The 15,650-nt window shown below is 37.9% G+C and overlaps 1 pseudogene across 1 annotated transcript; it reads left to right on the top strand.

Moving 5' to 3' along the window:
• Positions 1 to 7,642: 7,642 nt before the first annotated feature.
• LOC306908771 lies at positions 7,643 to 15,138 on the top strand (annotated as a pseudogene). The gene is made up of 15 exons: positions 7,643 to 7,861; positions 9,052 to 9,121; positions 9,409 to 9,510; positions 10,154 to 10,176; positions 10,414 to 10,467; positions 10,812 to 10,902; positions 11,025 to 11,099; positions 11,714 to 11,756; positions 11,847 to 11,920; positions 12,018 to 12,078; positions 12,324 to 12,388; positions 13,150 to 13,222; positions 13,438 to 13,554; positions 13,827 to 13,885; positions 14,070 to 15,138. The product of its transcript is annotated as an uncharacterized misc_RNA (transcript).
• The last annotated feature ends 512 nt before the right edge of the window (positions 15,139 to 15,650 follow it).

A 15,650-nucleotide genomic window follows, 5' to 3' on the forward strand; every position in this document is an offset into this window, starting at 1 on the left:
ATGACATCAAGACTTGATTACTGTAATGCACTATTAGGTGGTTGCCCTGCAGCCCTATTACAAAAACTCCAACTGGTCCAAAATGCAGCAGCTGGAGTTCTTGCACGTACAAAAAAGTATGAGCATATTATGCTGGCAGCCGGCATTCCAGTCCGTATCCTCATTGTATCCCCTTGTTTGGACTTCCCCCTCGCTGGACTCTTGTGCTCCCCCTTTTTTGGTTATTGTATTTATCATGTTGCCCTGTTTTAGTCTTGGTGTAGTTAGTCTTTGTGTAGTTAGTCTTTGTGTAGTTAGTCTTGGTGTAGCTTGTCTTGGTGTAGCTTGTCTTGGTGTAGCTTGTCTTGGTGTGGTTTGTCTTTGTAGTGAGGTAGGCGGGACAAGGGCCGGGATTCGAGGCCGTACGCGCACCGGTTTCCGTCTCCTTCCTTCCCTTTTATTGAACCTTGTTACAGTTGTTGTCATGTCATTATACATCCCTGTTTTGTTATGTTACCCCTCATGGGTTTTTGTTTTGTTGATTATTATTAAATGTATTTTATTAACCCCTTACCCCTTACACTGTTTGTGTCTCGGTCCTCTGTCTAGTTAAGTATATTTATATAGAGCCTTTTACAATTTTCATTGTTACAAAGCAGTTGGTTAAAGTCAACATATTGACTATAAGCAAGATAGGTTTCGATTTAAGATTATCATTAATAATCTAATAGTGGCTGATTTTTGTAGAGTCGCCGCGCACTTTGTCTATCATCACAGATTTTGTCAGGTCTGGGCATGGACTGCATCCTGCCCGCTCTGGTAACCTTGGAACAATGAGACAAGACTGGCTGAGAGTAGAGTACTGTTCTGCACTCTTTGATGCAACAAATGCATCAGTTTTTATTGGAAGTGTTCCTGGTTCCGGTTGATCAACTAGTGGAGCCTAAACCTTTGGAATATTTATATTATGATAGTGTAGTATATGCAAGATTAAAAAGAAGCGTCTTTTGTCTAGATTTAAACTGACAGAGTGTGTCTGCCTCCCGGACAGTAAGGGGAAGACTGTTCCAAGGTTTAGGTGCTAGGTAGGAAAAGGATCTGCCGCCTGCACTTTATTTTGAAATTCTAGGTATTATGAACTGACCGGACGGCTGAGAGTGTTGTCTGTAATACAAGAGAAGTTCCCTTAAGTAGTGAAGAGCTAAACCATGTAGGACTTTATAGGCAATAGGCAAGATTTTAAAGTTAATGTTATGCTTTATAGGTAACCAGTGCAAGTTTGACAAAACAGGGCTAATGTGCTCGTACTTTTTTGTATGTGTAAGAACTCGAGCTGCCGCATTTTGGACCAGTTGGAGTTTTTGTATTAAGCCTGCAGGGCAACCACCTAATAGTGCATTACAGTAATCTAATCTTGATGTCATAAAGGCATGAATAAGCTTATCTGCATCTGATGGTGACAGCATATGACATAGTTTAGATATATTTTTAAGATGGAAAAAGGCAATTTTACAGGTGGTGGCGACATGGTTCTCAAATGACAGAGTACTATCGAATAAAACGTCAATAATCTTTGCTGAAGATGAGGGTTTTATGGAAAATCCATCAATAGTTAAGCAGTATTCTTGGTTGTTACGTAGGGCGGTTTTCGTTCCAATAAGTAACACTTCTGTTTTGTCCGAGTTCAGTAATAAGAAATTGTTACTCATCCACTTTTTTATATCGACTATTCATTCCAAGGAATTGCTGTGTTTCATGAAGCTTCAAGGAAATATAAAGTTGCGTATCATCAGCATAACAGTGAAAGCTAACTCTGTGTCGCTTTATTATATATCCTAGAGGTAGCATGTATAATGCGAAGAGCATAGGCCCTAAGAAGGAGCCCTGTGGTACACAGTACTGGACGGATAAGATCTAAACCATTTCAAAGCTATTCCCTAAATCCAGACTGGAAATCTTCATTGATGTCATTCCTTTGGAGGAAGGAACATAATTTAATTGAGACTACTTTTTCCAGAACTTTAGATATGAAAGGTAGATTCGATATAGGTCTGTAGTTAACTAGTTCTCCAGGGTTGAGATGGGGTTTTTTGACAAGAGGCCTTATAACAGCCACCTTATATGCTTTAGGTACATGTCCTAGTGTCAGAGATGAGTTAATAATGCTAAGAAGATGATCTATAATTTCTTTAGTAGATTTGTAGGTATAGGGTCTAGCATGCATGTAGCAAGATGATCTAATGATTTTAGATAGTTCATCGTTATCTATCATGATACCAGATAATGATCCAAAATGTCATCGCTCAGCTGAAGGATTTTAACATTGTCCACATTTATACCGTAAAAAAATATTAAATCTAAAGTATGATTTACGAAGGTGAGTGGGTCCTGACACATGTTGTCTAACGCCCATGGAGATACAGTAAGAGTTCCTAAAGCATCTGTATCGTTATCTACATGGATGTTAAAGTCACCAACAACAAGAACTCCAGTACTACTTCAGATAAGAACCCACCATAATCTATAATAAAATCTACGTTAGGGTTTGATTATGTTGGGGTTAAATTAGTTCTGATATTCAAATTTTTGGAGATGTACCTGTAAATGTAACTTACACTTGTAAGCACAGATCAATGAATATGTTGTGTTTAATTACCTTCTATCATTCAGACTTGTCATTGCTTAGTTAACAAAGTAAAGAAAATAAATACAATTTACTTTTTTAAGTAAACATTTCAGTTCCACACAATTTGTATGTATTATATTCCAACTCAAATCAGATCCTGATGTAAAAAAATATAGCAGCAAGCAGCGATTCCCGGGTTCGAGCAGTCTAAAGCGTCAAAATTGTTCAGAATGAAGAGAGCTAGCGGCCAAAAGCCACTGCCTTTAGTAGGTGACCTCGGAGCTAGTTCTTGAGTTATGGCCATTTTAATGTAACTTTTGGCGTGCCTCCCTTATCGACCTTGAAAAGAAATTTCGATAGTTATTTACATTCACACTCCACAGAAGTCATCTGCATTAGTTTGGTTCCGATCGGTCAAAAAAGCAAGGACTAGTTCGCGAAAGTAGGTTTTTGACATCATCAGCGATAACTCACAAACCGTTTGTTTGACAGAAGTGGTTCCAGAGGCAAAGTTGTTCAGAATGAGGAGAGCTATCATATGATAACAATAGTTTGAGTATATGTCAAATGTCACGTGATACACAATTGTTTTTGCAACCAAAAACATGTCAATTTTTACTGTTATAGCGCCACCTAGTGTCCAAACGCCGCGGCCTTAGGTTTGTGACCTCGGAGTGATGGTCTTCACATATTTTTCAAGCCCCATGAAGAGATCTCATATAGTTATTGAGTTATGGCCATTTAAATGTAATAGGCCCCGCCCATTTTCTTTATTTTGGTGCCCCTTTAAAGGACTATAGTTTGACTATATGTCAAATGTCACGTGATAAACAATTGTTTATGCACTCCAAAAACATTATTTCGCCCCCAGTGGCTGAATGAGTTCATATTTCTTACAGACCTTCAGGACCATGAGTCGAACAAGCCCAGCGATTGTCGTTTCGATCAGCCTCCGATAACTCGGTCTAAGGAGTGCTCAAACTTCATTGGCTTATGGCGGTCATGTTTTTTTAGATACACCAATGTCCTTTACTAGAATCATGGTACATGACACAAATATACACCATACCAAGAAATTAGTCGATCGGGCAAACTGTTGGTATTGGCCTTTTCGAGAAAATGTACATTAGGGATCCACCTAGAGGCCAAACGCCGACTTTTTTATACTGTGGGCCTATACATCGGACTGAGAGTATAAACATGTGGTCCAAGCCTCATGAAGATAGCTCAAATGGTTCACGAGTTATAACCATTTTAGTCAAAAATGCCACTTCCGGTTCAGACGTTTTGTCACCCCCCCGCCACCACGGATTGAAATTTCAACTTTTTTCGATAATTATTTACATTCACACTCCACAAAATTCATTAGCGTTGGTCTGGTTCCGATCCGGCAAAAATCCAGAGACTAGTTCATTTGTTTTGCATAAAATGCAAATTAGCGAAAATATTTGCATACCGGAAATAAAAACGGAGATATAGTTTTTTTAAGTTTTGAGCCAAAGATTACATTGCTTTAACAACTTGGGTGTGCGACAAACGGTTTAGGGGTTATGAGCGCAAACGCGTTCAGCATCGCTGTAGCGCCACCTATGGGCCGACATGGCTGGCTCCGAGTATCTGAGTAGCGAGCAAGACTACTACCATCTAACCAAGTCTCAGCTCTGTCGGCCTTACGGTTTAGGCTGATTTGATTTTGATTTGATTCAATTTATTGTCATTACACACATACAAGTACAGTGCAACGAAATGAATGTGCTGCCCGTTCATTTTAGGGAAGAATAATAATAATAAGAATAAAACCAACAAATACAATAGGTTTCTAGCCCTACGGGTTCGAACCCTAATAAACTTTACATGCTTTGGCAAAACATCTCGATTACAACTGTTATCTCAGTTCCCTGATTGATGGAACGAAGAGTTAAGTCAACAGAATGGGGTTTGAATTTGAGAAGCCTCCAAGTGGCAGTGGTCTGTGGGCAGAGATGAGAGGGCTGCAGAGATGCTGAGATGCGAGGGCACATTCCACCTGGGGGATATGTAATCTACGCTGCTTGCTGAAGCAGTGGACCTCACAGAGGTGGCAGTCGAGCCCAAACGGGAAGCAGACGGAGTTCTTCACCCACAGGTTCTCACAGACAGAACACGTCAGGTCAACAATGCACTTCTGAGCATGCTCGAACCCCAAGCATGCAATGTATGTCTCGTGCCCGTCGGACTCGTGAATGAGTGTTTCACATCCAAGGACACACGGCGAGACATGTCTGAAGGAAATTTGCTCTTTTAGACTTCAAGAAAAAAGGGACTTTCAGACAGAAAAATCACTCAGCATACACAATGCCTCGCAGGTTCCGAAGAACAAAAGCTGAATGAATTGGCGCATACCAATTGCCAAGTTCATTGGCCTTTTGAAATCCCTCTTGTAGAGGATAGGTTCTCAAGTTTAAAGCTCTTTCTGTTGACACAACGTCGAGAGACCAACGGAAAGGGAACTTGGCACTCGGTTGCAATGATGTTGCTAAGGCATTCTGGGTCATTGCAAAGGTGTTGCGAGGTGGTCGCTAGGGTGTTCTAAATGATTGCTAGGGCATGGCTCGATAGCATCACAAGGATCCAGCCAGACATCATATGCACAATTTCTCATAAAAGGCATAGCACACCTCTCCTCAATAAGCAGCTAATTTCTACGCCTCATTTATGAGTCTACGACAAGCAGTATGGGACAAGTTATGCACTGAAGTTTCGTCCAGAAAAGCAAACGGAATAAGAAGAAGAGCACCAGTAACTTTCTGAAAAGTATTTAATAGGCTACTCAAGCAAAAGAATATACACAAGTGCAACCCAACTATACTTATTAGTCAAAAGATTAAGCACAGGTATAGGCTAAATATACATAAACTTTCACTGAGTAAAATAAAAAATATATATTTTAAGGGGAATCATGAAAAATCTATTTGTTGTGGCCAGTGTTGGTATTGTGGCAGGCCGGCAAAAACATAAACCAAATATGGATCTTATTGTCTTTAGATTTTACGTTCGATATCGATTAATTCCTGAGTTTTCTTTTTTTGTCGTAAAAGAAAACAATACATGTGTGTACAAGTAAGGGGCAGAGATGACAGCAGGTAAGAAACTTGAGGCGAGGAAATAATCCTCATAACTCCCCCTCCAACCGCGCAGTTGAGAGTTGAAATACAGTCTATCCATCCCTACACTGGAGAACAATTAATCTGTTTAAGAAGCAGGAGATTAAGTTTGAACACCAAACTGAATTTATTGAAACTGATTCATGTGACAGTTCCAGTCTCACTTGTTTCTATTGACAAACATTGAAACATGTTCACAGTTCACCAAATATTCTGCATAAATGTCTTTTTATTCTGACGAACACAAAGATATTTGGAAGAATGCTTATAATAACCAAACAGAGCTTGCTCCCATTGACTCCCATAGTAGTACAAAAGAAGACATTTTGAAGAATGTAGAAGAGCAAACAGTTCTGGGCACTTTTGACTCATTAGATTTTATCCCACTTGGTATTCAAAAAGATCTGTTTGGTTATAAGCATTCTTCCAAATATCTTTTTTTGTGTTCATGAGAACAAAAAAATTCGAACAGATTTGGAACAACTCGAATGTGAGTAAATGATGACAAACATTTTCATTTTGTGTGTGAAGTATCCCTTTAATTTGAAGAGATTAAAATTGAAATAGAAACAAAACACAATAATAATGTCTTAGGCATCAAACATTGTAATGATGTAAAATGTTTTAACTTTCAGTGCTGGAATGTTTATTTAAGATGCTGTAGGGTTAACAAATTCCACAGAAGATGCCCGGGCGGGCATGTGTCTGCCCAAACCACCCAGAGGAAAACATTTTTTAATCTTGGAATGATGGTGAAGCTTCTCGACATGATTTAGAGAAGCTTGTCATCTTCACTTATATGCAAATAAAGTTTCTCTGATGCTTACCTTTAGAGATTCAAGGAATTCTTGATGCTACATTTTAAGTTATTTCGCTCTTATTTCTATGTTCCTGAAATCAGTTGACTTAGATGGTTTTCTAAAGATCTTGAATATAGTTCTGATCTACACAAAAGAGAAAGTGGCTTTAAGGAAATAGTTCAAACAAACATTTCCAATGTCAGGGAAATAGTTATTTGGGATGTTTTGGGACATTGCAAGAAACAAATCTTAGGCTCTCAAGCAAAAAAATAACTCCATCATATTAATCTGCTATATTGAACTTCAACCAGGACTGTGTTCTATGGCCATATGAAATGAAGTTTCATTGGCAGCAATAACACTAGATGGGTTTGGTGCACACAGGGATACAAAACGTGTCTCATGTCTACAGTTAAATATACTGCCAGATCTTTATTGTTGTGGACTTTTATACCAGAGGTTCTGGACATCTTGACCAGAACCGTGGCATCATAAATGATATCAAATACCAACAGAAACAATCTGAACCTGACAGGCTGTGCTAGAAATCGTAGAAACTAATGTGGTTAGATCTTCCATTAGGACATTGGTTTAAACATACAATGTCTCTTGAGCACAAAATCAAGCCTGAACCTGAACACTGTAGAAAATAAGTGCACTCTTGGAAGTTAACATTCCTAACTCAGCATATGCTGTTTTTTCAACAGGGTTCTTTGCTCATATTCAGCTTTTATTTCATAAAAGAAAAGTAAATGAGTAAACTAGTAAAAACTGAATGATGCTTATTTAAATGCAGAAACATTTCTATGAAGGTTGAGTTGGGGTTGTGATTATTGGCAGGAGATAGAAACAATTATTAGGTAAGTATAAAACTTAAATATTCAAACAATACACTCTACCATACATGCAAATCTTTTATTTGCCATCTTTGTTTGAATATTTAAGTTTTTATACTTACCTAATAATTAGGCAGGGGCGGAGCGGACGGTAGTCCGCAGATAAGAGACTGGAGACAAGGAATACCCTCAGTATCTCCAATTCGAATTGCAGTTGAGCGTTGACATACAGTCTATCCATCCATACACTCGAGCACAATGAACCTGTTTGAGAAGCCGGAGTTTGAGTTTAAATACAAAACTGAATCAAGAAAATCAAGCTCGTCTGAATCTCATCCGAGGGTCGTGGAGCATGTGAAGAGCCCGAAACTCGAGTTTCCCTCTGAAACCCCACCGCAAGATGGACTTTACGTGGATTCCACTTTTAATTTTCAGAACATGCAGATTAATCCCGACATGGTTTTGAAACGACCCACGGTGAGTTTACATCCCACAAGTCTCATCTCATCGTGTCCTGAAAAAGAGCCAGATATCTCACCATAGGTCTCATGAGATCTTAAAAATGTCACAAACTGAGTTCAGAGCTCAGTCTGTATTATTGAAGATGCCGTATCTTCATCATTAGATTAACCAAAATGTATTTGACAGTTCCAGTCTCGTTAGTTTCTGTTTTAATTTCTATAGTCAAACGTTGAAATACGTAGGGTTAGTTATTGATTGTATGATATGCTAATTCCACAGGAGATGCCCGGGCACGCATCTGCACAAACCGCCTAGAAGAAAATATTTTTTAATCTTGGAATGATGGTTATGTTTCTTTATATGAGTCAATGAAGCTTTTCATCTTCACTGCTTACGTTTAGAGAGTCAAGGAGTTCTTGATGCTACATTTTAAGTTTTTGTTCTAGGTTCCTCAAATCATTGGACATATATGGTTTGTAAAGATATTTTAAAGAATTCCGGGATGCACTCTTAAAAAAATTTGCTTCAAGTGGTTCTTTTGATTCCATAGAAGAACCTTCAACGTCTGAGGAACCTTTCTGTTTCACAAAAGTTCTTTGTGGCAAAAAAAGTTCTTCAGATTACAAAAGGGTAAGAAAGTGATGGTTCTTCAAAGAACCTTTGACTGAATGGTTCTCTGAGTAACCAAAAATGGTTCTTCTATGGCTTCTAAGCACCTTTGTTTTTAATAGTGTGTGTTTCTCTAGGTTTACATCAATGACAGCAAACATTTACAGTATATATGGGTAGTTGACAAGTATTCTAAATGTGTCTTGTGCTATGGACAGCAAATATTTCTATTTTTCGCAATTTTATATCATAAGTATAAATATTATTATCAGGTTTTAAACATGAGGCTCCTTTTGTGGGAGTGTCGGTCATGTTTTCCTTGTTAAAGCTTGTTCCTAGAAATCCAGATATTTGTATCTATAAATATTAACAATATAAAACAATACATTATCAACAGTTTGTTTTCAAAGTTTTTTGCTATGTCAAATCATAGGACACATGTACGGTAACTACCGTACCCATACGTAGTACTCCTACTAGGGAGGCAAGGTTTTACATATTTTGTCTGTTTTACATTTCCAGGCTTTTGAGTCAAATTCTCTCTGCTGTTCTTTAAAATGATTCATTGTGGTTTTCTCCTTCTGTCTCACCTGCAGGAGTTCTGCGAGTCTCCTCAGTTTGTCGTGGATGGAGCCACACGTTTGGACATCTGCCAAGGAGATCTAAGTGAGATTTGTTATAGTCATGAATCATATAACCAATAAGGATCCAGATTGGTGCTTCAGGTTCAAGTGGTTCATAAAGCAGCTGAAGTATCAGACCCATGAGATATTGCAGTGCTTCTCACCGGTGTGCCGTGTCCCGAAGATCTAAAAAAATAAAATAAACATTTAGCTTACTCTTGCACAGTTTGGTACTGTTTTGAGCCTCTTAGGCATGAAGCAAACCATGTTTGGAGCCGATGGAAATTCATAAAGCAGAGAGCGTTATTGTGTCGTATTATTGTGTCATAGATGACTGCTGGTTCTTGTCGGCGGTGGCGTCCCTCTCTCTATATCCGTCTCTAATGGAACGTGTCGTCCCGCCCAGTCAAAGCTTTCAGCAGGGATACAATGGCTGAAAGGAGCTCTCATCAACTGTAACACCTCCAAGGTGTACTGTCTCTTTAAGACGCTTATTTAAATGGACAGTCAACACACTGTTAAATGTTTTGCTGTAGTAAGCTTGTTTAAAGATAAATACACATTAAATATTAGCAAGTCTTTATCTTATAATATAACAGAAAAAAATATAATATAACAGCCTCAGAAATCTTCATGAACCTTTTACTACTTTTTTCTCTTTCTAAATTTGGTTCCCAGAATGCTTTGCATGAGGCTGCTTTTTTAAAGATTTTTCTGTAAAGATAAAAAATGTGAATGTTCAATTATCTTTGAACAAACTGTTACAGGTAAATAACATCAATGTTAATCTACAGTTAGTTACTGGCAAACTGCTGCCAGCATACTGTAATTTCTATAGTTATAGTTTGGTTTTGAGTTTTAATATTATGTTTTGCCTTATATTTTAGTTTCAATGTTAATTTTAGTTGAATTGTTTTACTTTTTTATGTTGCTATATATGTTGAACTATTTTTATTTCAGTTCATGAACATGCACAGTCAAATGTGTTTTCATAACCATATTAATGATCATTTTCATGTTCAGTCTCATTGAAGCAGAATAATTATAGTTCGTAGTCAAACTTTTCATTTTCTAGCTCATCCGTCAGAAGAGCCTGATGTAGGCTATAAATACAATACAATATGCACAATAGAGTGTAGGATTTATAAAAAATAATGCGCAATCTTCACTGCATATGCAAGGATATCACGTGCTAGGTTTAAAACATGAAGCTCCTGTTGGAAGGATACGCATTATATGCATGTCTTTATGTGCATGTCTTTATCTGTTAAAGGTGTTTCAGGAAATACATATATTTTGATCTATGTTATCTCTGCTCTGTTTTGCCTTGTGTAGGATGGCTTTGGGATCGTAGGTGGTCATGCCTATTCTGTCACGGGTCTGGAGATGGTGAGACAAATCGTTCCCCCCCTCCCCACCTTTACACCCATAACTCCACCAGAGGACGCCATGAAATAGAGAAACAGAGGGTGTGCGATCCCAAATGCATATTCTAGCCGGATGATGTTTCCCATTTGCTCAAATTTGCTCTATTTAACAGAGAAACTGGGGGAATTGTATCCCACAATGCATTGTGCTTGACTTCCATTTCCAGCTGCTTTTAGACCATTTTTAACAATGGGACATTTTCTGTGCCTTTATTTAGGAAAGAACTGAGTATGTGTGGTCGGCGCCCTCTTCTGGACAATATCACACTGCAGTGTCTCATTGAAAGTTTGATTTGTGTGTTTCAGATACAAGCTAAAACTGGTCCTGTTGAGCTGGTGCGGTTTACAACCTGTGGGGTAATACTGAGTGGGAGGGGCCCTGGAGTGACAAATATGAGTACTTAATTATTTATTTATTTATTGTTTGTGTATATTCAATCATATGAATGCAAGTGTACTCTGCTTTAGTTGTATCTTTGTATGTGTTTGTATTGAAGTTGTGTATGTATGTGTGTGTAGGATCGAGTGGCTGACGGTGAGCAAAGAAGAGCAGAACCGAGTGCAGAGAAAAAATCTGGAGGATGGGGAATTTTGGTGAGCTTTTTCTCTCTCTCTCTCTCTCTCTCTCTCTCTCTCTCTCTCTTTCTCCATCAGGATGGCTCTGTCTGACTTCCAGCAAATTTTAAACATTCAAACGGTAGTGTGTGATCAGGTGGGATCTGAGGGTGAATTTGTGTCCTCTCGGGATTTGTCTCACATGAGACCTAAGATCCGGTTCACTAACAACCTTTACCGGGAGGTCGTGCCTGGCATCGGGTCATTACGTCATCATTGCTGACACCTCAGAGGCCAATCGGACGGGAGAATTTCTCCTGAGAGTTCTGACGGAAAAAGGAAACCTCACCGTGTAGGAGACGTTCACTATCACATCTCTGTAGTCTCAGTGAGATGGAATGAAAAGCATTTATAAGAATCACAGATGAGATCTATTTATCACTTGATTTGGTTTCTCTCAGTCATTTCGATCTTCTGAGCTATGAAAGAGCAACATTTGAGGTATTACATTTTCCATGAGGGTGTAAATGAAAACGTGTGCTTTGATCTCTGATGTTTCTTATGGTTTAGTTATTGTTGCTTCTTCATGTTACGACATCAAAAACACACTTCACATTCACTTTATATATGTTGATGAATGTGTGTGTTTCCAGGTCTGTCGAGAAGCCTTTAACAGATGAAATCTTACTCTCTGGGGTAAAAATGACAAATTCATATGACATTACCGTCTTGAGGATTTATTTTTATCATACACCCGTTTCACTTTTCATTTTTAAATGTATGTAGCCATTGTCTCCAAGCCTGCCAGGGCTCCCGTCTATTACTGAAACTAAAGATCTCTTCATGAAACACTCTACCAGGTAAAAACAAGTTACTCGTCTGCATATTGCATGCGTGTATTTACATACAGTACATACAGTATACGTGTGTTTATGGTTTGTACATGTGTGTCTGTAGGGATATTTCTGTAGGCCACTGGATCTGTATAACCTGCTGACGGAAGATATCGCAAATGGAGGTGAGAACATGTTTTCATTGTTCTAATGTGTTTTACATCTCTGTAATGCTTTTCACTAGATTTGCATGTCAACGCATGAAGCCATTGGTGAGAGAAGTCAAGTTTACAGTTCTGCTTACAGTTAATAATAATACAAGCGTTTGTATTACTGAAGTTTAGCGAGAAGTGATGAAAACTTGACAGGACGTGAAGCGCTAACCAGAGAGGAAGTTTCGTTACAGTTTTTCTGTTTTCTTTTGGGTCAGTCTTTGCAGGCAGTGAGAAGAAATTGAGTTTGGAGATCTGCAAGAGCTTTGTGGTGCTCATGGACGTATCCTGCACGCTATGTCATAACAAGTGTACAGTTGATATTCACAGTTAATAATATGGTTTGCTTCCTCAATTTAAAGTTGTTATAGATATAAAGGGATAGTGCACCTGAAAAATTATGTTATTGTTCATTCAACCTCATGTTGTTCAACACCTGTATATGACTCTGTAAAACGCAAAAGAAAAAAATGTAAGAAATGTCTCAGTGGTTTTGTGCCCATATGTTATGGTCGCGTGACGTATGTTGTTTGGTGATCAACATTCTTCAAAATACCAAAAATCAAACAGGTTTTAAATATTCTTATCTCAAACAGTCTTATCTCAGTTGCATGAGGTGTGTGGGTGTGCTGGTTTATGGTGCGTTTGAACACATTGGGTGGAGATCGGTATGTCGCCTTAACTGCACCAATCAGAGCAAAGGAACGGGTCACCTCGACTGGATGGAATTCCAGGCATTGTGGTAAAAACTCAAGTGGACGGTGAGGATGTTTCTCTGTTCGGAGAAATAAAGTACTTTGGTTTTGCTCAAGATTGTCAAACACTGGGGTTTTGTGTGTTTAGTAAACCCAAAGTCATTGCTTCACCTTCGACCTCTGACCTTTTCACTGCTATGTTGTGACCTGATGGAGAATAAATGTTACTTTATATTGTAAATATTAAACATTTTACATTTTCATTTGAATCATCAACAGTCATAAAAAAGCATATACATTGAGAGGGCTTTAGCATAAATGATTGTGCCACCGTCTGTTTGTTTTCAAGGGTATTTTCAAGACATTCGACAAAAACAAGAATCACACGCTGGAGTACCAAGAAATCCCACAGGCTCTGACAGGTGAAACTGACACATTCATATAAATGCATGCGCACACACACACACATTGAAATAACGGTTCATTTCAGCACGCACACACACACAGTTAATTCCTTCATTACTCAATGTCATACACACCATATCAGGCTAATGAATCTGTTTTTGAACACACCTAGCTGTCAGACGTCGGTTCATTCGTGTGTTGTGTTTCTCTGTGATCATCTGCTCTGGTCTAGGCATAAAGGTGGATGATTTCATTCTGCAGCTGATCAGCCTGCGTTACACAGAGCCAGATCTGACCGTCAGTTTCCCAGGATTCCTCTTCCTGCTCCTCAAACTGGACTGCATGCTCAGTAAGAGAACAAACACACATCACAGAAAACTGCACAACTGTAAAGATGTTTTTGTTATGTGGCAAAAAAAACATGAATAGCTACAGTACATACTGTTCAAAGCATATGTGCAACTTCTGTCACATATTATACAAAGTGTATAATATGTGACAACACAAATTTTAAATAATACAATTCAAATAATAAAAACAAATGATATACTGTATAAAACTAAGATTCAATTTATACGGTCGCTGTATACTTTATACTATGTGTGTGTTTGTCTTTTTAAGGTACTTTTCGGTCCTTTGATATCGTGGGGGAGGAAAAGATTACAATCAAATGCCGACAGGTAAAAAAACTCAACACAAACACACTCATATTTCATCCTAAAAAGCTCTTTGATGTGTGTAATCCAGCGCTTTTAATTCTTCATAAGTGATTTGTGACATGATAAGTTTTGAAGCTGAACAGATGTATCGTATGTAAAATGTGATCTTTAAAATATTCATGACATCTTTCCTTTTGATTTGTAGTTCTTGACTATGACCATGTACAACTGAACTCATACCAGCTGTGGGACTCTCACGTGGAGCTACTTTACACAACGTCTTCATCTGTTCTTGTTCCGGCCCCCGAAGGGTCCGACTATTACCCCTAGTTTACATGTCAGGGTCTACAGTATATCACACAGCAGATGAAAGACACATCATGAATGTGCTTCACTGAATCATTTTACTATGAAAAAGAGCGTCCTCAACATTTCTTGTTTCTGCGTTTTGACATCAATTTTTTTTCTTTAACATATATAATTTTTGCATGTTAACATCGGTTTTCTTTTTTACATTTTAAATGTTTGCATGTTGACCTCAGTTTTCATTACTTGTTGCTCTTTAATTTCCGCATGTTGACATCAGTTTTATTTGTTTAAATATAACGATAGATATAATTAAACGGTTTGGATGTTCTGCGTTTACATACCCGGACGTGACGGTCCAGACAATGGCGTGTCCTGTTTTATGGGGTTTCCCAGAGTACCTCTGTTATTTTGAGTTTTCACACACTTGCATTTAATGCATTAGACGTAAGAATTTTTAACATAAACTATGATACTACAGTCTATGGTCATCACTTTAAGAGTTATATTGTTCTCTCATTTAAACTCTATATAAATAAAAACTCTAGTTTTCATTTCCTTACATTTATCATTTCTGCATGTTGACATCAGTTTTTTATTTTTAATGTTTGCAGGTGGGCATCAGTTTTTATTAGAGATGCACTCATACTACATTTCTATTAACTATCGTTCAATAGCCGATAGGTTGAAAATTTTATTTTATCGACCGATTGTTGGCTATTATATCAATGCATCTTTAGTTCTTATTTATTCTTTATTTTTATTTTCTGCATGACATCAGTTTGTATTGCTTCAGATTTAACCAAATGTTTCTAATTCATGCCATTTACACAATTGTGATTTTATAACGTTTTTCCCTCCTCGTCTGTGCCGGTGGCCTGTTCTGTACATACTGTATTTATCATTTTTCACACAGGTATGACTGAAAATTATGACAAACAATAAAACATCTTCAAACTGTGCAGTTCATGAGCATTGTATCTGTAAAATATCCATGTTGTGATTGTAAGCATCGCTGCTAGTTTGAATTGCAAAACAATAAATCACTAAAACATTTGCATTTAGATCAACAGATAATAGAATAGGTTCTCTATAAATAACCATCTAATAAATAATTCAGCGTGTGTTTATTATGAGAAAATGACCCAGAGGTTCGATTCATAAGTTTTTTGTTTAATAAAAACAATGTAAACAGCATATGCTCACTGCGCCCATCTGACTGATGCTGACCCACTTCACGTCCCGTCTGACAGACACCATGAAATTTTAATGTTGGGGTTAAGAAGCTTATATCTGGCTGAGAGTCCGTCCCTTTCAAACCACAATAAAATCAAGCCATCCGTGTTTCTGTATTGTCCAAAATCTATGCGTGTTATTAAACCTAAAAGTGTGAGATTTAGATCAAAGTTAAAGAAACAGTTCAAGCGGCTGGTGACTGTTTGGTGGAAAGTGCATAAATAACAGATGAACTCTTCCTGTT

Source organism: Barbatula barbatula, assembly GCF_947034865.1.
Source record: "Barbatula barbatula genome assembly, chromosome: 19".
NCBI classification, from domain to species: domain Eukaryota; kingdom Metazoa; phylum Chordata; class Actinopteri; order Cypriniformes; family Nemacheilidae; genus Barbatula; species Barbatula barbatula.